Source organism: Camponotus vicinus, unplaced genomic scaffold (assembly GCF_025532165.1).
Source record: "Camponotus vicinus isolate PSW18456_S1 unplaced genomic scaffold, iyCamVici1.0 SCAF_1, whole genome shotgun sequence".
NCBI lineage: Eukaryota > Metazoa > Arthropoda > Insecta > Hymenoptera > Formicidae > Camponotus > Camponotus vicinus.
In genome coordinates this window covers 15,548,553-15,574,522 of record NW_028141945.1, presented here as the reverse complement: position 1 = coordinate 15,574,522, position 25,970 = coordinate 15,548,553, and the positions used below count along the sequence as shown (strand labels likewise).

At 40.4% G+C, this 25,970-nt stretch overlaps 1 protein-coding gene across 7 annotated transcripts in view; it reads left to right on the top strand.

Annotated features, from left to right (window-relative positions):
• Positions 1 to 25,970, top strand: part of LOC145977402 (serine/threonine-protein phosphatase 4 regulatory subunit 1) — a 138,397-nt gene that overhangs the window by 61,168 nt on the left and 51,259 nt on the right. Inside the window, exon 1 of one of the 7 annotated variants that reach the window (XM_083109430.1) lies at positions 11,820 to 11,885. The exons of the other annotated variants lie outside the window; for them this stretch is intronic. The gene's annotated coding sequence lies outside the window, so the exon portion shown is untranslated. Of the gene's footprint in view, positions 1 to 11,819; positions 11,886 to 25,970 lie in introns of those variants that run through there. 7 annotated transcript variants of the gene reach the window in all.

Below are 25,970 nucleotides of genomic sequence, written 5' to 3'. Positions count from 1 at the left end.
TATATTGAGAGTTTCGAAGAGTCTCAAAGGAAGAAATTTATACTACTCGTGTTAATTTTCTTTTTATATAAAACTGCGATAGGAAAAATTAATTTATATAAAATGAAGATAATAAAATGTATATAAAATAAAAATAATTAGAATAATGTATAAAATAAAAATAATAAAAATAATATATAAAATAAAATATAAAATAAAAATAATTAAAAAATAATAAAAATAACATTAAAATAAAATGAAAACAAATAAGAAAAATATAATACATTGTATCATATATTTTAAATACCATAAAGAGAATGATCGTGCCAAGTAAATGTCCTGCCATTTCGCTTTGAAATTTCAATCTACATATTCCGGTGCGTATACCAAGTGAAATATGAGCTCGTGAAAATCGAGCATAATTGCTCGCAGGACCGAGAGCGCTCTTTGTCTCTCTCTCTCTCTCTCTCCACGTCACGAAGACATACATTAATCTACTTTTTTATTCGCAAGACCTCTCTCTATCTCGAGTGACTAATCCTCCTATACCCGTCCGAGGCGAGAAGACATCCTTGGTCTATAATATTCTCCTCTCTTTTCCACATTTTCCGAAAACGCTACTCGAGTAACTTTCTGATCGCTCTCTCTTTTCGCGCGGAGCCCCTTAACTGCCACATGGATGACGTAGGCGACGCTTACATAATGCTCGATAAGGCGGATAATGATAAGCGACGTCGTCTTCGTCGTCTTTCGTCTTCTTCGAAGGCGCCTTCTCTATTTTCGAATGCGCAAGTCACATGTTGCTCGTTTGTCGATTTGACCATCGCGAGCATCGTGACGCGTCCGAAAATGCCCCGCTCCGGACCGATAAAAATGTCACGAGGTAACGAGTCGGCCGGACGCGATCAGCCGTGAAAATAGGCGGCCACATTCGCACGACGTTTCCTAATAGATTTGGCCCCTTTTATCCAGACGACGCGAACATCCGAGAGATGTCGCAAAGATGTCCAACGGGCAGTATTTCGGAGTATCGGAGATGTCTCTCTTTTTTTCTTTTATCTTGTATTGTGTTTGCATAAAAATGCGCTTTTCTTCTGCAGATGTGTAAACAACCGCTTTGTCTTCCCGATGGAATGTGCGTGTAGCTTTGTAAAAGTTTGCAAAATTTTTTAATTCGAGGGGGAATAATATTGAGAAACTTTTTCGTCGAAACTAGCTTGAGGGAATTAAATTAATCATATTAAAAAATTTTATTGGATTAAAGCGTATTTGTGTGGAAATTGCAAGAATATTTTTATCTGCTCGTGAATGTTTTATTTGATTCGAATCATTGATGCCTTTTGATATTCTGGAAATAAAATTCTCATCTCTAATTTAATTTTTTACACACAAGTTACAATTCAATAAGAAATAATATTAATAATTTACAAAGGCAAGTAAATTTAATTATAAATAATAGAATATTTCTAGACACGTATATTTCAAAATTATATAAAAAATATATATATATATATGTTATTATAAATATAATTTTTATTATGTTACGGTAAATTATTTTGTAAAAATTAAAGGAAGTGATGAAATGATTAGACACGAATTGAATTGGAATTTAATTAGAATGCATAATTCAAATTGCGAGGAAAACAACCTAAACAAACATAAAGGTAATGAGATTAAATTAAATAGATTTTAAAGAGCAGCTCTCGGGACAGTCTGAGCAGCTGATATTCGTGGATATTTGAAAATATGTCGTTCCTACCGCATTTTCGCCATCGTCGTCGTCATTGCCGGCACTACGAGACCCTGGACACGAGATTCGACGGTCCGTATCGATCGTCTACGTAGTCAAGCCAAGGTAAGACGACGACGACGATGGCGGGGTAACGGCAGACAAGCGAGAGTTCCTCTCCGAGCCGATGACCTCCATCATTCAAGGACGCGATTCCTGGAAGGTGAGGTCGCGTTTACGAAATAACGGAGTTCTCCTTGAAGAATGGGACGGGGACCATCGATCTCTATCCCTCTTTCTCCGTCTATTCCTCTCGACCTCCCCCGCCACAGATCCTAAAATCCGCGAAATACCTTCCAACATTTGTAAAGGAGAGAAGGTCGGGATATGAGAGATTGCCGTTTTATCTGTTGACGTAAAGTAGACGATCAATTCGCACGTTTGCGTCCATTATCGCGTTTAGATTTTGAACTTTATTTTATTGACGTAGATACAAATGATGAGTTTATTATAAATTTCCATGCTTGTCGACAAATTAAAAAATACTTGAATTTTTTTTAATAGCAGTTATATATTATATAATTATTATATAGTTATATAATTACATAATTATAACATAACTATAATATAATATAATTATATAACATAACTACAATATAACATAATTATAACATAATTACAATATAACATAATTATAACATAAATACAATACATTACATTTTTCAGTAGCAAAATTAAATTTCGATTAGGTGGAATTTTCCCGTTTCATCTTGTCCTACATTTCCATGTTTTCCCCTGTTTTTCTCTTTGTTCACTTTGACAGGATCGACGGTGCTGCCTCGAAAATCGGCAGAGGCCTCGATAACGCGCTCGAAAGCGGACCGTGACTCATCGAGTTGCGACGCAACGCGAGAACGAATCGCTCTTTCGGCTTCTGACGCTGAGATTCATCGCTTTGTGATGCGCGATGAGGAGGACCTCCGCGACGACGACGACGAAACGTCGGTCGCCCGACGCGATTGCGAAATCGGCTTGCGAATTTTTCATTCGCCCGCGTTATCTCGGAGTCGTGAATCCGGAAACTTCCCTCTCGTCGCCCGAGACGATGAAAGAAAGAGAGAGAGAGAGAAACGAACGGCGGTGGGGGCTCCCAGCTTGTATGGCATGGCGGCTGACGGGCAAAATGGCGGCGCGGTGGAAGACACGTGGGTGATCTTTTGAGGCGTCGATGATCATCCGCGATTTCCGAGCCGATCTCGGTGCAGATGTCGTTCAATTGGAAGTTATACGCTCGTTGAATATCGCTAGAGAATATTCGCTATGTGCCTTGAGGTAATCCTGACCTTTTTTCTGCGCATAAAGGCGCACATGCTTGAGAAATGTTGGAATAGTCTAGGAATGACCAGAAAAAGACGCAGACTGAGGTAAAAAATATATTTTATGCTGTCAAATTTTCTTGCAAAATTAATTTAATCCTGTGAGAAATAATATATATTTAAAATGACTAATGATAAGTAATATGATAATTTAAAAAAATTTTTAAGAATGCTGTTTATTTAATTGATATCAATTTCTTTAATGATCAATTATATTTTTGCCTGCGTGTGCTTTACAAATTTCTTTTCTAATAAATTACGAGGTATATTTGCAAAATATGTTTTAAATATATTTTTTACAGCGAAATATTTCTTGAATACTTAATTAAATGTTAAAAATGTCAAATAAACAGAATTGTTGACCTCTCGTTCTCTATTCATTCATTTAAAAATGAAAACAATCAGAAATGTCGCGATGAACTTTGCGAATTCTTTTCGGTTTGCGTATAATGTGTTGCGAACACGTGTACGCGCATGTTTTTGCCACGTGCATCGACCGGTTGGAGGGTTTAAAGAAAACTAGTAGACGAGACCGTTAGTGAAGTTCTATCGATTTTTGTTTCAAAGTTCCAGACGTCCCACAGAGAAGTCTCAAAACTTCCAAACACTTTGCTAAACTGACACTTTTAGGTAGAATTTGTTTTTAAATTTTAGCAATACACACAGGAAATATATTTTTTTTATCAAAATCTATGCAACAAAATTAATCGAAATTTTGAAAATAATTTGGCGAACATTCTCTCTTTTCAATTTCAAATTGACGTTAAGGATACATAAACATATTCGATAAATATTGGATAATAAATATATCTATCATAAAAATGATAAAAACAAAAAATTGGTGATTAATTAAATTTGATGTTAAATATAAAAATGTTAGATGTAATTAAATAAAAATACAAGAAACGATATGCATATAGTAACAAACATAATCAAATCATATATTTGTTTCTTGTATTTTTATTTAATATCTAACATTTTCATATTCAACATCAAATGTAAATTGATTACCAATATTTTCACTTGTCATATTTTTGTGATAAATGAATGAGGGGAATTTATCAAATTGAATGGGACGTAATATCAACGATATTATGTTTATCTTTAATTAATTATTTTGATTTTAGTTTTAATGTATATCTGTAATTATACTAGATATTTCGATTTAAATCCGTGACGTTCGTAGAATTGAGTAAAATCGCGATTTTTTACAACAGAAACGAGTTTCTTCAGAGACGTCGTATTCTACCGGAACTCTAGTCGCTTCGTTCTTCTGGGCGACTTGGTAGTATAACCCGTTGTCGGCAGGGACGGGTAACGATATTATGTGCTTAAGGGCGAATGCGAAAGGGGTGTGTCCGAGAGCGGTGGACGTCGGAAGCTGTAATGGAACTTGATGGATGCTTTCGCGGAAAAGTCGATGCGGCTAAAGTAAATTAGCACCCGGCGGAGGGGCTAAAATTGTAATATACCATCGAATGGGCCGCTCTATCGTGCCTCTAACGACTCTATCGCGATTTCTTTGATCGGGTCAACGCCACGCGTTCTTGCATTATACCTGGCTTTTTGAGCGAAACGTTACGTAGGACGTCTTAGAACTCTGAATATCTTTTCAGCTGCAGTCTACGATAAATTAATCGATATTTCTTAATCTTAAATTTCGAATTTTTTTCGCCTTTAGTTATATTCAGGCAGATTTTATTCTCGTATATTGCTTTTAACGTTCTGGAAATTATCGAAAATAATTTTAATTTTCTTATGCAAGCTGTATCAACTAGAAATATTTTGCCAAAGCAGCGTGAAAAGTCTCGAGAAAAATCACAAACTTTGCGATAGATTAAAAATAATTTGACGGGGAAAAACATCGTATATGTCACAAGCTTTCAATTTTTAACGTTGAATATCTTCATAATTCAGTCTTAAATTTTACATTTCTGTAAAGGATTAAATTAAAATTCACTGAAAACTGTGTCGCCTATATTTACATTCCCTGAATGTATTACATTAAGTATAAGATTGTAAGAAATTTTTTTGCATACAAGACTAATTGTCAAAAAAATTAAATTCACATTTTCTACAGATTCCCATTTGTTGCCTGCACGAATCTGAAAAAATTCACGTTGGAAATGAAATTGACGAGTTTGAAAATTATTTAATCGCTATTACTAATCTCGATGCCAATTGTTTAATTGCGTCGACATTGCAAGCGACGAAGTGTATAACGTGTGGTCGGATAAAATGGAGATTGCATTTGCGCGGCTCTCGCTTACCACCATAATTATTCCGGCGCAGTTGATTCGTAATGTGCATTCCAATCGCGGATGTTGTTCTATTGTTTTCTGCGTGCCTGTAGACACAGGGCGAGTCCTGTCCGAAAAAGGACTCAGGTACAGGTTTCATTTCCGCTCTCGGGACTCGTGTTTGAAATTCTTCATCTTTGTGTAAAACAAACGAACGGATTTTTTATTTTTTAGATTCGTATGTACGTGTTTGAAGAATCGAAACAATTTCTGTAAAATATGTGAACGATATAATTTTTTTCTGCATTAAACTTCAATATTTAAAACACACAGAAAATTTCTCCGTACTTATTTAAGCAATCAAAACATTGTAATTGGCACGATGACAATTGTACGTATCTACAGCATTAAGAAATTCAAAATTATTTTAGTTTTACCTTTTGTATGGATGGCATTCCTTTGAGCTAGATATTGACGAATTATTCATTTTGCGTACAACAGCACGATTTTAAAACACATTTTTAAGGAATCCAATTACTTCAGAATAATTTCGTCAATTTTCTCACGATTATCTCTGCATAATAAGTATAATAATATTGTTTATTATATTTGTTAAAGAGACATTAATCTCTTCTTTCTATTCTACTTCTAAGAAAATTGCATAATTTTGAAAAAATAATTCCCGACATTTTCGTAATAATTTTTTTGAAACGCAGTATTATTTTTTTGCTTGCTTTTCGTTTTTACCTCACTTTCCATAGGAACTTGTAAAAATCGCCACAATGATATTTTACACCGCGGAAAGCATCGGAACTTTCGGAACTATCCATAATTAATAATCATCGAAATACCAGGAATTGCTCGAGAAACCCCGATGACTGAGCGCGCGAGGGGCGTACGAGGAGGGTAGGGGGAGGAGGGGTTTGTTTTGATGCGTGACTGCCGCGTAGGGCGCGCTTCCGTGCCAGGCACGCAATCGTGCGTACGTGCGTGTATGTAACGTAAAATGCGCGCGTGCCCACCTGCATCTATACTCTATGTGCGAGAGATAGAGTACCGATAGCCGCCGTCCTAGGCGGTCGTGATTTAGGGGTCGCTATGGCGCCGCGATTCAGAAACAAGGGTTCGTCGACCCAGCTCACCCCCTTCTCCTCCCCCTCCCATCGTACTCCCTAATTGCCTGGTAATCGTCCAACTTGATAAATATTCCTCGTGTTGCTTGGAATCTTCGTGGAATTTTGCGCAACTCGCGAGGTTGTTTGAAAAAAATAGCTGTCATTTTAAATCAAACGTCAAATTATTCCGCAATTTATTGACGCGACGGTTTTGCGGATGCACTTAATGTAGCGTTAATAAGCACAATCGTTGAATAATATCATTTGTTGCATTAATCTTGCAATTTATTCCATCAAACGATTCGATACTTGTTCGAATGTCTTGTTGGAGCGTTTTATTCACTCGACAATTGCAATTTAGCGCGCATTTCAGGAATAATCGATTTATCGTTCCTTGTCGGCTGGTAAAAAACGAAGAATAAAGGAAGTTTTTAGCGCGATTGAAAAACACGTTGAAGCGAAAGGAAAAAATGTAAAGCATTAATCTCATCAAACATTTTTTTCACCGCTCATTTGTCATCTGTGAATAAGTTACGTCGCTTTTCTGAAATATTTACGAGCGACGTATCGTTCTTTTTTAATTTTCTGTCACTTTTAATCTTATTTCTTCACATGTCATGTCTGAAAAGAGGACTTTTGATTGGGACGATAATCGAATTTGCACGTGAGATGAAATTAATTTTCACACCGTTTCACTTGTACGCCTTAAAACTCTTGCCCTTTCAATCGTCATTCGATTTTAATCCTAATTTAGTTGATTGCTTCTTCGTACAATTACACTTTTTTATACAAGTTATAAAAAAAACTAAATTTAAAAAAATTAAAAAAAAACTAGGGAAAAAGAAGCGAGAAATTGATTAAGCCAAGTGACTTGTGAAGTCAAGCGACAAGAGCGATCGGTTTAGAATTTTATTGTCCAAATTTTCGATCAATTTCGCGCGACAGCCATTTCCCTTAGACCGGAAATGCTTGGATCGTTTATTTATTTGCGCCTACGCGCAATATCGTTACGTTATTATCGGCAATTTGGGGTTATCGAGTGCATGATAGAAGAACGATGGCGGCGGCGCCCACGAACTCGGCTAAGAAACTGTACGATTCTACGAAGTCTGGCCAAAAATAGGCAACCGGGATCACGAGGGCTCGCTTCCTGCTCGCTTTCTGCTTTCCACTGGTCGGCCGACCGTCGTCGTTCACCGATTCTCTCGGTATTTTGGCTACTAAAGATACCGTCGACGAGAATACTGATATGATTATCATATCAGTGTCACAAAGTTATCCGGAGAAATACCAGAGAGATCGTACGCGACGATTTATACTTCCGCAAAAGTGCGATCGCGTCACTATTTTGTCTAATCGAGAGGTCTGCATTTAAATTGGCGTATTAATGAGATGACAGTTCGAAAGAGGCATATATCTCCGAGAAAAATGAGCGTCCCGTACCTTTTAAAGAAGATTTAAGAATTTTTAAGAATTAAATTTTAAAGAATTTATTTAAAAAAAAATTTTTTTTAAAGAACGAATTCGCCATCCGAAAGTGGTCACGTGTTTATTTTTGAAAGACGATGAATTACAATGAAATATCGAGCGTAAAATGCAAAGCGTCGATTTTTAAGAAATTCTGCCTTTATTATCTTTGTCTTTGTTAACATCTTTTTCCTTAGATAAACTCGATTTACATACAATACTGTGCACGTTTTATAGCGGCATCGTGTTTACCGTGACGGTAAAATTTAGATTGTCAGAATACAATCGGCGATTAAATGACGACGCTGTAGCAATAGTCACAAAGTTATAAACCATCTCTGCAAATATATGCATGCGAAATATTTATTCTGATGGACTTGAAGACCTCTGTCTGATCACCTTAATGTGCGCTCTTTTTTTCGTCTTGTCGCTTTTAAATTTTTGACGCGTCTTATATTAGCGCAGCGTATTAATGGCGGCTGCGCGGCCTCTACTCCTTTCTCTCGTCAAAATGTGAAGCAAACTATAGCGAACTATAAATTTATATGCAATTAACAAATTTGAATATTTATAAATTGGTTGAATAGTTGGCAATAAATAATATAAGTTATTATAATATTAATTAAATTATATTAATTTATATCAATTTGTTATTTAAATTATACTAATTAATTAAAAATGTAATATATATTATATTATATATTAGATGGAGAAAAGACATTTTTAGACAATATAATTTTCGATTAAATAAATTTTGTATAATATTTACAATAGTATTTGTATAATTTATTTTGTATAATATTTACAATAGTATTTGTATAATTTATTTGTCGTAAATTAATGTAGTATATCGCGAGTTGTATAGATACATATAAAATAGGTTTGAAAAATCTTTGGATATTTTTTTACTGATGTTGCATCATATAATTTTAATGTAACGATACAAAATTATCAAGTATTATTTAAAATTTATTGTTACACTTGAAACAAGTTTGTCATCAATTTTATTAAAAAAATATAGAAAAAGAGAGAGACAATTTGACGCATATATAAAGCAGCCGACAAGAAGGAGAAGTTATCGGCGCGTTGCTCGCACTTTGAAATGGAAACAAACTTTCACGTGGGAGCAACAAGTAATTACTTTAAAGAAATTTAATTATCCAAACGCACGGCACAATGCGTGGGCGGCCATCCCCCTTAAAGCGCACTCGCACCTCCTTGGATAATCGAATTCTCAGCACAGTCTCTGGCGCCTAATCAAGAAACACATGTCCGCCGAGAGACGCACACTCGGGGGTGGAAACTCCTTTTGTTCTCACGCATTATTCGATTCTGGTGTATGCGACTTAACGGAACGTCTCGCGATATCATTCGTCAAAGGGTGTAGCTAATACAGAACATTTCTCGACAATTTTCTCAAGTCACAAAACATCCAATGAATAAGAGTATACATTTTTAATTTGCTTTATAATTTTATTATCTTTTTAAATCGTCGACATTTTTAAAAATATTACGAAAGGTTGGATAGAAAAGATTAATTCAGGGTTAAATAAAATCTTGGACTAATTCTCCGCTTTATTTCTTTTTATTTTCAGAGGGAAAATAATCATGTGCCTTAAATTTTCGCGTCAAAGTCTAAAATGTCAGATACTCTATTTACGTTTTGTCAGCTGGCGACAGTTTTCAGAAGTCCTTTCATAAACCGCGTTTGGCGCGCCACCTTCTCTACCCCCTTCCTTGATACGCGAAGGGGTCCTGACCCTCGCTACCCGCCCTTTGAACTTACAAGGGTGCACTCGACACTCAGAAAGATGCTCCTGAACGTTCAATGAGGCCAATACCGCGAGAGTGCGGCTCTTAACGAGGTTACGGGATACGACTCTCTCCGTCGTTCCCTTTGCCTCATCCCGTTCATCGCGTTTCCTGACCCCCCCCCCGGTTCCGGTACGGCATGGGCCCGACGACCAGGGAGAGGGAGGGACGGGGCGGGGGCCGGTGGAGGAGTCTGAGAGGGGAAGGAGGTGGTTGATTTGGGCGCGAAATTGCCCGACAAAATCAAATTTCATTTCGCCGGAGGCGTGTCTGGACAATCGAGCAGCCAAGTGGCCAGCGGCCAATCTGACTATCTCGTCAACCAATTTTGCCGGTGATTACTTTACTCGCTGCTCTCTCATCCGCCCCCGGGGGCGCATGCAGCGTCGTCGTCGTCGTCATCGTCATCGTCGTCGTAAAATAGTAGATGTTTTTCCCCGTTCTAAACTTTCAGGTTCGCGCGGGCGTTTGAGAAATCCAAGTTTCAACAAGACCCACGCGTTTTCAACGGACGATTAACCCCTGCTTGCGTCAGCGATCGAACGTCCACTTGTGATTTTTTCTCAAACAACTGACAAAGATTAATTTTTACGTGTGATTTGTTGTTTACAAACATTGATGAGGAAATTCTTTTATTTTTTTCCTGATGATGTAGTAAATATCAAGTCCATCTTCATGACGATCTAGATTTGTGAGAGTAGCATAAACTTTTGTGCATAAAGAAGCATTTGGTGTGGATTAAATTTAAGTTTAAATCAACAGCTCTCTGTCAGAGATAGAAATCAGATATCCTCGGATTTTCTCCGATTTTTGTCGGCTAATAAATTTATTTTTCGCCGAGCTTAACGAACTAAAAAACTCTTCTATAACCACAACGATCCCGAAGAAGACTGGATGAAAGTTTAACGAGTAAAGGAAAAATAAAAAAGTTGGTTATAAATATGAGAAAAACTAACTTTATTATTTATTAATAGTACGCTTTTATGATAAGCATATTATAATAACGAAATATTAATCTACATTTATTATTAATTCATTAATTCCTCATCGTTATTTCCAATCGAAATTTTGAGCGACTCGCGCGATTTCCTTCACTTTGTTCGGTTTCCATAAACTTCAATATCGACGTACAGCCCTGCTTGATATTAAAAGTATGATAAATATTTTTTCTAAAGCTTCTTAATGACGTATATGCGAATGTCGATCGGCGTAGCTTCCCACGCGATGGACCACGAAAGCTCGGCTTAATCGGCGGAAAAATCTCGGGATCTACGAGAAAGCAAGTAGTAATGGTAGAATGAATGTACACGCATATACATATGTATGTATGCGTGCGTGCGTACGTGCGTGCCTGCTCGCACGCAGCCGTGTTGCGTGCGCGTTGGTTCGTGCTCGCACAAGGAATCACTCTGGCGGATTGTGTAGTAGGAACGGGGAGAAAAAGGCCCGAAGAGATCGGGTCCAAGTTTATAAGGGTTCCTGGAAGGGCGGCGACCTCCCTCTGTCCCCTTTCATCCGGACCGCGGCCTTCTCCGCCTTCCCCTCTCCCCGACTCCTCGTTATATTCTTTCTCTCTCTTTTTCTCCCGTTTGCTGCTCCTAGGAACTTCGCGTCTCCGCTTTTCTCTCTCTTTCTCGCCTCTTTTCGCCCCGTATCTCCTTTCGTTCTCTCCACTTCTTGCCTCTGTTTCTCTTCCTCCAAGGGAAAAAAGATCCTACGAGCTTAGGAAAAATACATTTCAAAAAATTCCAAACGGCATCCACTTTGGCGTGGATTTTCTTTCATTTTAAGCCAAGAGGTTGAACGATTTTGGAGCATTGAAGTTGTAAATAAGATGAGACGTGTGAAAAGGAAATGATATTTTTCTAGAAAACTTATTAAAATATCATGGAAGATATTCGATTAATGCAAATTCGAGAGAGCAGTATATCTATAAATTTTGAATATATTAATTATTGCGTTTTTAATTTTTTATTATTATATTACTGTTATATTACAATTATATTACCATTATATTATAATTATATTATTATTATATTACTATTGTTTACTATTATATTATTATTATATTACTCATCAATCTTTATTGCTCTTGTTCTAGGTAAGTCCCGACACACATTTGAACTACGTTTGATTTATCTCTGCGATTATACGCTCCACGTACGCGGTGAGTTGTGCATTTCATCGTTTATTTTATTTACGCGCACGAGTTTTAAAACCCCTCGCGTCTAACAATACGGTACTTCCGACTTGTTTTCCTATTGCAAAACTCGACTCGACAAACGTCAAACGACCGGCGCGCGGTAAATATCCACTTACGACGCACACCGGGAGAGATTTAGATATAATTTATGGATACCTACTATTATCTCTCCAACTTTTATCACACGCGCAACTTGACGCGAGGTGCAAATTGGATTATTCGTCGACATCGGGTTAATAAACGGCTGTAACTCGAGTCGCGCGAACGCTGTTTGTCTGCTGGCGGCCATCGCTATCGGTTATCGCACGCGGGCAACAAGGAAAGAAAGAGAAAGAGAGAGAGAGAGAGAGACGACTTGGACGTTCATTGACGTCTTCCGATGTGTCGCGTCCGCGCGAGAAGACGAGCCACAACAACGTCGGTGTCGGTCGTGCACCGCGGGTGGCGGTCGGCGAGGGGCGTGGGGAGGGGGGGTGCGGTCGGGGGAGGACAGAGGAGCCCCGTCGAATTGCGCGGTGCGCGTCGAATTAAGGAAGCGGCCCCGTCGTACGCAGATCTCGTTCTCGAGGCGGCGAAACTTACGACGCAGTTGCGCGTACCTACCGCGGGAGCAACTGCGTCGTTCGAATAAGTATAAGAGGAAGCGGGCGAGAGGCGCGGGAGGTGGAGGAGGAGGAGGAGGGAGGGCGCGGTGGGGTGGCGAGGGGAAGGAGTCGTCGCCGCCGCCGCCGCCGTCGTCGAAAGTTACGGCCCGATCACGTGGTCTTACGTTCGTTCTCGCTCTCGTACCCTCCTCGCACACACGCGCGTCATTGGCGGAGGCGACGGAGAAGAAGAAGGAAGGAAAGAAAGAGAGAGAGTGCGAGTCAAGTGAGTGTGAAAGAGAGAGAGTGAGGGGGGAGGGTGGCATGCGGGAAACGTTTTCCTCGGTTCCCACGGCGCGCGACGCTTCTCTCTCTCTCTCTCTCTCTCTCTCTCTCTCTCTCTCTTTCTTTCTCTCTCTGTTTCTCGCACCGATACACTGGTGCGTGTGTGCGTATACGCCGCGGATCTGTTGTACGCACGCTGTGTGTCCCTCCACCGAAAGCTCAAGTGTCACGGAGCGGGGTGGGGGGGAGGGGAGAGGGGAGGGGGCCACCGTCGCCGATGGACCGCCCGAGACGCTGCGCGCCGTGAATCTCTCAAGGAGATAGAAACGGCGCGACCTCTGCGTCTTCTCGTGTACGACCCGAGAGAGATGGAGAAGACTGCGGGACAAGGAGAGGAGGATCCTTCTTCCCCCGCCCGGTTTTCTTCTTCCTCCTACGGCAAAGCGCGTTCACCGGCGACGACATATCGGAATCTCACGCCGTGGTCGTGACTTTGAGCGCGAGGAATGTCCCGTCGAAATATTTTCCCTCTTTTCCGTTCAAACGCACCGCGTATTTCGAGAGAACGGAGGGTAATCGCTAAATCAATTTTTAAAATTTGTAAAAAAATATTGCAATACAATTTACGGTATACGAATAATTTATATGGCATATAACTCGTAATAAATTTTATAGTGAAAGACATAATTAAAATTATATAAACAGAAGGAAAATATAAAACATGTATATCTCTTTAATCGTATTAATATGTTACTATCACCAGGACACATTAATTGGTGGTTGGAAATGAAACTATTTTGGGAATCTACACTATTTAAAGAGACCCGTGCGCCCATACATTTGACGTAATCGCGTCAACACACGCACTCGCTTCGGCGTCGTACGTCGAGAACGTCGCCGTCTCGCTGTCAACGCGATCACGGGAGCGCGAGCGATCGTCCGTGGGCCAGGTCGCCAGCCGCTGATGACAGAGAGAGAGAGAGAGAGAGCCACGTGGTTCGAATACCGGCGCTCCGCAGTCTCTCGCCGGAGACTGGTTCGCGGCGCCGGTATTCGGGATTCGTACTCCTTCCTTGGACGCGTACAGTATCCGCGATGGGGTCCCGCGCCAGACATTTCCCATCCCGCTCGCGCATCTCCCCCCTCGCCCCCCTCATCCTGCCTCATCCCCTCGCTCGCTCGAGCCTCGCGCGCGCGGCCGGCTCATTCGCTCCCTTCCGAAATCACCGCCGTCGCATTGACGGCATTCTCTCACGTACTGGTCGCTCGCGTTGCTCTCATCGTTCTGGGCAATGAGAGAGAAAGATTAGCGAAGGGTATAAATAAGAGAGAGAGAGAGAGAGAGAGAAGAGGGAATGAATAGTCCAGTTTATGAAATTTGCGTTTCAGGCACGTTGATCGATCGACGTGTGTAAATAGGGGTTAATTCGGTTCCGGTAAACAGTTGACAAGTGCGAATTGTCGATTGAGAATCTGGAGAAATGGGTGAGTCTATGTTTTATCCCCAGAGACGTGTTTAACTGAAGAAATGGGACTTCGAAGATTGAATAAAAATCTGGAAATTTGCGATGTGGAGCTGTGGGCGAGTGTTGCTTGCTCTCGAAGATTGGCTATAATTATGCGAAAGTATCAAACTTATTTAGACATTTGCGTTTTGAATTTTATGCAACTTTCAGATTTTGACTTCCTTGAAATTTTTTTAACTTTTTTTCTTGAATTTTTTTCAACAAGTCCTAAACATGACGAGCGAGCAATTGGTCGCCGGAGACTTACGTACAAGTTGGAGCAGTGTAGCGTGTTTTGACCTCGCGGTGTCTCCGAGACTTCCAAAAGGAAGCAGGGACGCCGTGCTCCGCAGTGGAATTTCGAGGAACGGAGCGGAGCGAGAACGCGAAAGAGGGACGGAGAGAGGGAGAGAAAAGAGAGAAGAGAGACTAGCGTGACCGGGACGGTGCGAGAAAAGAGAGGGGAAGATTAGAGGGAGAGGAACGCGCGATGGGCGGCGTGGTTGGCGGTGTGTGGTGGCCGATGATGGTGGGGTGGCTGTCGTTTGTTTCCTGGTGTTCTTGCTGCATAGTCGGATGCTCTCTCGAGTGTACCTACCTACCTACCTACCTATCTACCTACCTACCTACCTACCTACCTACCTACCTACCTTCCTACCTACCTACCTACCTACCTACCTACCTACCTACCTACCTACCTACTCGCTCCCTCATAACGAAAGGGCAGCACACCTTGGCTGGCCATTGGCTCTTCCCTCCGTCCTCGTTCTTCCCTTTCACGGGAGAAGCCTCCTCTCTCGCTCTCTTTATTCTCTCGCGTTCCTTCTCCCTTTCCTTTTATTCCCTCTCCTTCTCCCTCTCTCTGTCTCGACGGGATTCTCCGGTGTTCCACATAAATACACAAATACCCTGGCATAGGCTCGGGACCGACGCGCGTATAAACCGAGACCGCGGCCGCATTCCACGACACCCGCCCCCTTCCTTCTCCGCCTTGGTGCCTTCTTCCTTCTTCTCTGCACCTCGTCCGTCTCTGTCTTTCTCGCTTTCTCGCCTTCGTCCACCCTATTCTTCTGTATCACCACCGACGATGCCGCGCGAGACCGGGCGAGGTCCATCTTCGGGACTCTTTGCCTCTCGCGGCCCCCCTCCCCCTTTCCCCTCGACCTCCACCTCGCGCACCGTCTTCTCCTCGTCTCCCACACGTCTTCGATCGGACGGGCAACCTCCGTTTCCCTTTCTATCGAGCCTTCTCACCCTTCGTGCGCGGCGCCACCGGATACTTTCGTAGACCATCCCTCTTTCATCCCAGCTCCCACTAGAGAGAATCCTTCCTTGTTCTCTCCCTCGTAATCCTCCCCCTCGGGAGGTCCGAGTCTCTACTTCCTCCTTGATTTCTGCCTTTCGACTTTGTTTGATATTTTTCTTCATCTTCGTTCGCGATTATTCTCCCATCCCACTTTGTTCCGCATCTTTTCCCCTCGTCGTTATTTATCCTGCCTTTCTTCCGTTCTGTTTTCTTCACCTTCACCGTTTTGCATTACACCTTTCGTTTCCTTCATTATCTTTCTCTTTTTTTTCGGTCTGTCCCGTTCTCTTCGTCCCGCATCTCTTTCCGTCTTCGTATCTTTGCGTTCGTTCTTCGCTACTTCGTTTTCTTCATCATCGTTCTACTCGCCAGATTTGCTTTCTTACTTCAATGGGTCGCACGTACTTTTTACGTCTCGTTCTCTTTCGAGTCTTTGAATTTTGCTGACTACTCTTCCTTTTATTGCTCTTCTTATCTTTGTCTAAGAATTCACTCCTAAATTTTCTCTAGATTTTCTAAGAATTCACTCCTACATTTTCTCTAGATTTCCTATTATTGTGTATATAAACTTTTTAAAAATTTGGAATTATGAGTTTTATTTATAATAAATTTGACAGCTGCTTAAGATTGAAGAAAAAAAATATAAAAAATTTTTTTTAACCTTGCGATAATAATTTATAATATAGTTCTACTTAAAAATATATATTATTTTTTTAAAATGATAACTAATCATTTTTATAACATTGAAAAGAATTCTCTTAATTCGAAATTATCCAGGCTATATCTCCATCATAAGTAAACGACCCGTAGAGAAAATACTATCTTCGCCCCGCGTTCTCTTTCCTCGTCCTCGCTTCATAATCGCGCGGAGGACAGAGGAGGTCCTTTATCGGACTCTGGCCCGTCAGAGGCTTTTATCTCCGTTCTCACGCCCGGATTTCGAAAAAGGAAACATTACGTTTCGTCCGAGCGTTGTAGATGCGATATACGCGCGATTAATGCGACTGCATTCACAAACCTACGCACACGCGCGCGTATTTTCGTATAAAAGTATGCAGTTATTCCCAGCATCCCGGGTTTCTCTTTGGCGCGGCGCGGAAGGAGGGAGAAGGACGACGGATCGGATAAGAGGGAGACGGAACGGGACCCTCCGAAGGAAATATATAGCACCGAGAGAGCAACGAATGAGGTCCTTCCGAGAATCGGGCCACCGACACAGGGCCTGCATCTTGCGCGCGAAGGGTGAGAACTACCCCAGTCGGGTCTCTGGCGCGCGATGACTACAATCGATGATCAATTCTACCTTTTTTTCTTTCTTAGTTATTTTTTTCGCTCTTCTGATCCCTCCTCCTCGCCTTTTCTCTCTCGTTCTCTCTGTTTTTATTCGTTTTTATTGCGGGTAAATTGCTCGCCGGGATCGCATTCCAACGTGTTAATTTTTTCACACCCACTTTTTTTACGCTTCTATCCGCATCGCGATATCTTGCGGCGATTATCGATTCGTTTTACGATTCGTAAACCTACTCATCGCGAAAATATGTAATCTTATGGTCGGTTTTCAACGAAAATAATGATTAAATTATATTTGATTTTTTTTTGGTTCTTCGTTATCATAATTCGATAATGAAATGAAGACACGATATCTGAATTTCCAAACAATATATTAATTCACAAATTAACAAACATTTCGAGAATGCAACAAATGATTTTTTAACAACGATAAGATTTTAATGCGGGGCAAATGTTTCGAAAAGCCAGTGAATAATGGAATTTTATATTTTTGAATTTTAATTTCATTACAAGATTTTTTCTCTCAATTTTTAATTTTATTTTTCACGAGAATTTAATTTCATTTTTTTTTTTATCGTTCAGTCGCTGTACTCGATTAGTGAATAACCGATGTCGAAATAACGAAACCTCCGCGTCGGTCCTTTTGCATAACGCAACCAAGAGCGGCAAGAATATAAGGCGGTGAACCGCTTGGCGCCACAACACACATGTACGCACACATACCCTCTTACCTTCCTCTCCCTCATTCTTCGGGCCCTTCCTCGCGGCACTTTGGTGCCTACGATTCACGTGACCGTCTGCATTCTGTGTTTTCTGTGAATGACTGGGCTCGCGGACCAATCCGGAGGAAAGACGGAGAGAGAAAGAGCGAGATAACTCTGGGAGGAAGAAGGAAGAGCGGGCAGTGTTTGAGAGGGGGCGAACGCAGCATCGTTTCGAACATGGGGCCGAGCGCGTTCCTTGGCCTCTCTCGGGACCAAAATCGGGATTGGAATTCCTCAGGATAGCTCTGCGCAGTCTCGATACCTTGACAGATACTTTGTGTTCCTTCTTTTTTTTTTCGCCACGATCGCTCGTTCCCCTCTCGACGCGGATCAAATCTTCGCAATCGCGGTCCATTATCAAGTTTTTCCGATTCCTTATCATCCAATGAACCTATTCCATGTATGTGTATGAAAGAAACATTGTATTGCTATGCATATTTTTTTCTCATTAATTTGTTTTTATTATGTTAATTATTTTTTCCATCAATCATTTATTTTTCTTTATTTTTGTATTTATATTTATTTTATTTTTATCTTTATATATTTATATTTTTAATAGCTAGACATAAAAATAAAAAAATCATGCTCTCTGATTATTTAATATTCGCATAATTCATAAAAATCACGGTTAATGATATAATTATCTTTTATTTCTACAAAAATTGATTTTTCTGAAAATATATCGGGTGTATTAGATTTCTTGCATCGTAAATTTCTAAGAAAAACAATCAACTAAAAAAATTTCGACACAAATTGAAACGCGTGCGAAAGATAAAATGCATGTCACTCATAATCTGATCGTTTCGAGTAAAAATATGATAAGAAACTGCTCTATCGTAAACGTAATGTCGATATTTTCACTGTTTTGACATCGTTCTTCCATAGAACGTTATCGAATGCGATATCGCCCAGGTACATCGAAGGCAATATCTTTCCAGACCTCTATCAACATTAAAATACAAGATTCTATCTAGATATTCAATTTTAATCAAAAAGATTGCAATATTTTTATATTTTATATGAAATCTCTTTTAACATTGTCTTAATTTTGGATTTATAATAACGAGGAATATCGTGAAATTGACTTGTTTTGATTAATCCGTGGGAAAATTTCCGTGGATATTTTTCTTGGACGGTGAAAACTGAGGGTGATCCGACCTTTTTTCAGATAATCTTGAATATTGTGACTCGCGCCCACGCGAAACGGAGCCGGGGTGCGTGGGAAACTTGGATGGCGCTTCGTTTCTTTCTTACCCTCGATCGACCCGGTCGGCGATTCCGAGTTTCTCACGTCGTATTTGTGAACCGTAACGAGCGACAACGAAATGGCGCCAATTCTTTCTCGCACAAAGACGATATCATTCCTCGCATCCTTTATGTCATTATATTCCTCCTCGTCCTGCCCTCTTGCTCTACCTCTTCTTCCAATAATATTTTATATACATCTCATATATAATTTATAATTTTTATATTATATATTTTTTTTGTTTGTACTTTTGTTAATATTATTATAGATTTTTTCTTTAATCATTTTTAAATAAATAATACAGATCTTTTCGCACTCTGAGAAATCGCGAGGATTGGTCTGGTCTTCTTCAGCTCGTTAACTTTGGCGTAAAATTTTATTCAGAGAGATACTTCATATTACTACATCGTAGTAGTAAGAATTTCGACGGCACTTAAAAGTGGCGAGAGGAAGGATCTAAAACTCGACGGAGAGTAATAGCCGGGATAGAGAGAGAAAGAGAGAAGGAGGTAGAGAGGGAAGGCAGTCTTGAGAGAGGCTCATCGATTCCGAGAACCGTGGGGTAGGTCCTTTCAGAAAAAAAATGCGTCCATAAAACGTTGCACTGGAGCCTGGGAAAAGGAAAAGATACGTTTTTCCAGCCTACGAGGAAAAGAGACGCGCCGAGGAAACGGGGGGAGGGAAGGGGGAGGACAGTTTGCGGCGACGTTCGAAAGTGAAAGAGAAGGAAGAAAGGTCGGAGAAAGCTGTCGAAATGAAATAGCGCTTGACAATTTATGTCCAAGTCCGCGTTTCTCGGAAATCTCATTGTCGATTCTCATATATATGCGGACGGATTCGTCCCGTTTCTCGTTTCGCCGCCAGTTTTTAACTATCCCGCGATGGCGATCCGATTGTGAACGCAGGAATATCGATGCGTGAGAAAGGCGGCTTTGAATGAAGATTCTAGTCGCGCAAGTTTATTCGATTTTCAATCCACGTGTGAAACCTTCCTCGAGAATTCACTTTCAAACCGCGTTTTCAATTCTAGATCGAGAAAATTATAGCGAGTCTCCCTAAATCTCTCTCTCATAAATTAAATTTTTTTAATTTTTAAATACAATTTATTCTTTGCAATTTTTATGAAAAATCTGACAAATTATTCTGGTAAATTTTTGCGAGGTGGAGTTGATTATTTCGTTTTGGGAGACAAGATTCCTCGCTGGATTCGTTAACAAACGCGAGTCTCGAGAAGCAGTTGCGGTATCTTGTTAGCGCCGTACGCGAGCGGCCGTCATAAAAAAGTGAGAAACTTGAGAGCTTGGTCGTTTCCGATCGAGGGCCCCGACACTCGGCGATTCTCGGAAGGTCCGCCACGAAATTCGAAGGTGCCGCTGCGACCTCGGGCAAATGGAGATTTCGTATGTCTTGACCTTCGTCAAGGGAGGAGCCCGAGAGCCGAGCCAGGGATTCGGCTCCCGCTAGGCTGACGATCTTTGGCGGCAGAAACTGCGAGGTTGTTGGAACAAAACGGTATGGCCGACGCCCTCCTCGCTCTAAAAATGCACATCAAGGTCCGATAAACATCGCAGTTCTCTCATTCGGCCAAAACTACCGTGCCACGTGAAATGAAGCGCTCTTTTGTAAATTATCTCCGAGTGTCTTGAATAAAAAATTTCGATCAATTTATAGCGTAATAGTAATAAAATTATAATAAAAAATATTCATAATTTTTTAGTTGAAAATATTACTCGGAAAAGGGGGCAATATTGGCGTGTTTACTTTCTGCCCCATCGATTCGCGCAAATGTTTATTGCCTCGTAGTATCTGCGAGTACTAAGGAAATTTGATTGCTCTTTTGCCTGATGGAGCGTTAACCTAGCTCTCCTCAGAGGGAGGGGAGAAGACGAAGAAAGGAAGGAGAGAAGAGGCCTAGGGGATGGAGACGAGACTGAGAGGAAGAAGGAAAAAGAAGGGCTGATTGGAAGGTGAAGATAAAGGAATACGAGACGGCGGCACGACCAAAGAGTAGAAACCGTAAGAGGCACTCTCCTCCCTCAACAAGCAGAAGCAGAGAGGGGGGGAGAGGGGGAGCAGCATCGTGCATAGAAAAGCAAAAAAAAATTTATAAGGAGAAGGAGAACATATACGGGCGAAGAGAGAGAAGACGGGCGACAAGGAAAAGGCATAGGTGAAGGAAAAGAAAAAGAGAGAGAGAGGGAAGGAGGGCAGCAAACCGTGCGGCCTGAACCCCCCGGTATCTCGGCCACGATCGCCGAGCTTCGGGGCCTTATTGTGTTGTATATCGGGGCCTAAAGGCCCCGAAGGTGAAACACGGGGCTCCGTTCCGTCGAATCTACCTCTAGTTATACATCGTGTTATGATACGCTCCTAACGACCGTGAGATGCCGATAATGAGAGGCGGCTCCATCTCATGACCTCCCTCTCCCCTCCACCCCTCTGTTATCTTCGTCAAACACCCGAGGATTGGTGGGCCTTGTCGCGAGAGAGATCCATCGAAGATCGACACGTCCAGCGAGCGCTTCTGGGTCGACAAAGAACGGGCAACAATCCATTCATCTGATGCATCGAATGCATCGGATTGCACCTTTTAGCGAAAATCATCACGCTAAGAATCAGATTCTTACAATCCACCGTATATATTGTTTTTTTTTCTCTCCTTTTCCTCCTCGCGAGATGACGATGGCGTGCGATCTACGATCTTGTCAGCCGGCAAGGTAAACGGGTTTCTTTGCTCTCTTAATGCCGCTCGTCCGCGATAATTGGTGATCGGGCGTTTCTTTATGGACGCATAGCCAAAAAGAGAGAGAGAGAGAGAGAGAGAGAGAGAGAGAGAGAGAGAGAGAGACGCACGTGCGTAGTGGAGAAAAGGAAGGAGGACCGAAAGAATGAAATAAGCGACAAGGAGAAGCACCCGAGGGCTTGATAGGCGACGCCTAGTCTACCTCGAATATCCTCGACTCCGGGCATTAGCATATCAAATGAAGCTCAAAGAGTCCCACGCGAACGTCTCGTGAAAAATCCACGGTGAAACGGTATTTCGCTCAAAAACATCCGCCCGATCCGTCGCAGAAAGACGCTCATCCCACGAGGACCTCGGGCGGATCCTCCATCGTAGATTGAACGTAAACTCCACCGCTATTTCCACCTGTCGGAAAGAAGTCTATTAATAACTTACGAGCCGATTCAAAAATGCGGAATCTCGTCCTAAACAGGAAAAAATTCAAAATGAGAAATGTCATCTACGAGGAAACTAATAGAAAATTTTTTAATGTTGATGTATCAGCTATTCTTCTGTCAAAGAAATTATAATTTCTATGAGGGAATCAATAAAAAATGTACAAATTTTTAACGTATCGATGTATCAGCTGTTCTTCTGTCAAAGAAATTATATCGCAAGTTTATATTTTTTGTAATCAATTAGGCTCGAGTTTTGCCGAAATATAATTTATCTCGAGAATGATCTTTTCAAGAAAATTGCAAATTCATAAATGACTCGAGGAATTTATAGAATTATGACTGGAACAAGATGTGGGGCTCACACCTGTCCGATTAATCGAGGACAGGGAAATAAACACGGCGCGGATTAAATATTAGGCTTTCCGCGAGGGATACAATTTTAGCAGAAATCCACCAGCGAAATCGAACCAACGGGAACGGGGATAAACGATACCGTAGGTCCGGCACTGAACGTCGGCGGGTCGATGGGTTGGCGCGGACATTCCATGGTCTACAGGTAGCATTAAAGGAATGCAGATAGGATGAATGAGGTGGTCCATGCCACTGTCGATGGATGCGGAGTAGATGCGTGAAAGAGAGAGACGGAGTGAACAGGTAGGAGAGAAGAGACGGGCCCTCGCGTCGAAGAGACAGAGAGAGAGAGAGAGAGAGAGATCGGCTAAAGAGAGAGAGACGGAGAGAGGGAAACCGAGGCGCATTCCACGTTACCACGATAATTAACGGCTATATTCCAACCTCATCCCAGCGGAACGATCCTTACGAGGCGATGGATACAAAGGGGGGAGGGGGAAGGAAACGACGAGCGAGGAGCATTTGAATAAAAGGCGCGAGTACACGAGTTTCCTTTAATCAATGCATTCTTCCGCGATAAATGCGGGGAGAAACTCGACGGGCGACAACGCGATAAGATTCCTTCGAGATGCGTAATCGCGAACAAGCCGATTTACTTTCGCTTATTATCGCGTTCCCTCCAATCCTCAATTAACATCCGCGAGGAATCAATTTCGCGAGGTATGTAGATGGAATAGAATTTCAAGTTCGTCGATAAAATGCCTGCCCTCGCGTTGATGCTGCCTTATATATATCTCGGGTAAACGAAATCGATATCTGCTTAATCGAGGCTCACCTTAAATAGCACATGTCAAAGAAATATAATATTGAGATAAATAAAATTAAATATAAAAAAAATATTCAATATATTAATTCAATATATTAAATATATTAATATATTAAATATATTAAATAAATTAAATATATTCAATATATTCAATATATTAATTATAAAATATAAATATAAAATTCAATATAATTAAAAATAAATTAATCAATTAAATATAATATATATTAAATATTAATTAATTATATAATTAAAATATGTAAACATAAATATGATGTATTCCCAAAAAAGACGATTATATAAAGACCATCTTATACAAACGCGTAAGATGAAAACGTATTTCCTTCTGCGTATCTTTTCGGAAATAAAAAGCCTAAAAAAGAGCATTTCTCTTCCCACTGTTGAAAGAGGACGTTGTAGTTGCACGTGACCAACAAAGAGCAACAGATAGAACAGCGAGGGCTATCGCTCTCCGTACACTGGGTCACCGACTGATAAGCGGCCGCGGTGTCACATACGACAAAAAAAAACACTAGACCGCGATATTATACTTTTTACGTAGAAAAATTAAGTGCCTCGGGTCTTATGCCCAACGCGATACACTGGCCCTATTGATAGGAGAGGGGAGGGGGAGGAGGAGGTGTCTTCTGACAGCGCAACAAGAACGTGGAAACGCTCTTGATAATCGACTTGCCATAAATAACATGCATCTCACTTCAACGTGGTCCCTTTCAAAATAATCTTTAAAATATGAGGGGGTAGATTTCAAAATTAAACGAAAATTAAACGCGACAGTCATTCTTTTTTTATATATATAGAATGGGAAAGGAATTAAAATTGGTAGGGTTATATTAATTTCCACATTCTGTTATTTTTTTTGTATATAGGCGTAAATATCGGGCTTTGCATCGTGTTTAATTATTTCCCTCCCGCTGCTGTTTTTCCTCCTCCCTCCCTCCTCTAGAGGAGAAGGCGCACGCGATACTTCATTGCCACGTTTAAAGCCTCTTTCCATTGAATGCGTGCATGACACGATCAGGGTTCTGCGGTAACTACTACAACCGTGTCGTATGCAAATCTACGTCTCCAGTCTTTATAGAGCTTATTTTCTTTCCTCTTTTTTTATGTTACCTGCGTGCTGATGAATTAATTCTCAAATTAATAATGTACTTCTCTCCTTTACCGACTAGAGACAAATTTTTATCTACTAATATTAATTAAATAAGATTTTTAATTTTTTTATAAGTCATTAATCCTTAATTTATTAAGAAAGTTATTAAGTTTTAATTTATTAAAGCAGTTATTAATCCTTAATTTGTTAGTCATATGATGATGTATGACAATTTGAATAGCATTTTATTTAATGTGCTTTTCGCATAATTTAATATTCTTAAAAAAATATATAGTATTTAATTATTTCTTTAAATTTTAATTGAACTGTATGTATAATATTACGTCACTTTTACGTAAAATATTCTGAAAGGAGATAGGATTCGAAGAAGCATTCTTTGCTCTATTTTAATCTCTTCATTTATCACGTTATTTTTATCTTGCAGCATTTCATTCGTTTTCTGTCTCTTTTTTGTTCTTATATCTCCCTCCTCCCGAATCTCTCTCGCTCTCGTTCTCTCTTTGCATTGCCCGATTTCGAAACAATCTGTTTTCATTCATGATCGTGGCACGATGGAAACGAACCACTGCGTCTTAATGTGACTATTCAACCGCTGCTTGATTCATAAGATCAATGGTTGTTATCGCCTAATATCCTCGACTCGATAAGAAAACGGTGTCATTATCAGGCCGTTTCATAATTCAATTATTTTTCAATATATTTATTTTACAAATAGATTATTTCAAATATAATTTTTTATTCAGAATACTTATTTTATTCATTGGCAATTAAATTCGCGCTTATTTGCTAGTGAATTTTTAGGAAGATAGAATTTGAATCTGTCAAGATAACCATATTGAGACTTTTGTGTCCGATGAGCACTTGATAAATTTATCCAAACATGTTTTTAATCGGCCGCAAGATTTCGTCTTGACCCTGCCAATATCGCGTTTTCAACGGCACTGAACTAAATATTTCTTTCTTGCAGCATATATATCGACGTTATCCTACTTCGAGAATGAATAAGAGGTTGATAGGTCGCTAAATCCGACTCGATAAGGCTTTTATGAATCGAGCACGATCGGCACTTTTTCCTTATTCGATCTAGAGATTTTGCAGTATTATTATCGTATTATCTCTAATATAGATATAAATGCAAAACGAATTAGAAAATAAAATATTACAATAGTTATACAGTTGCAACAATATTTTGAAAATTGTCAAATAAATTTTCAAACATAAATATATATAAAAAAAATCGATTAACTTGAAGAATATTGCATCTAATAGAAATTTAATTTAGATTAAATTTATATACAACATAATTGTCGAGGCAGCGAAAATATTAAATGGTTGAAATTTTTCGTAATTGAAAGAACGATGGAAGGTTTCCGGGACATGTCTGCTTTTTTTCATTCCTTTTTTTGACAGTCCCGTGAATCGATCATTCGGAAATCGAATTCCAGAGTCGCGTACGTAGGTAGGCGACCTAGAAAAGGCCCACCGCAGCGCTTTGCTCGCCACCGTTGGAAAATTTTTTCATTAAGTCTTTTTCTCCTACCTGGCGCTTGTGCCTAATCCAAATGGCTCCTCTCTCTCGT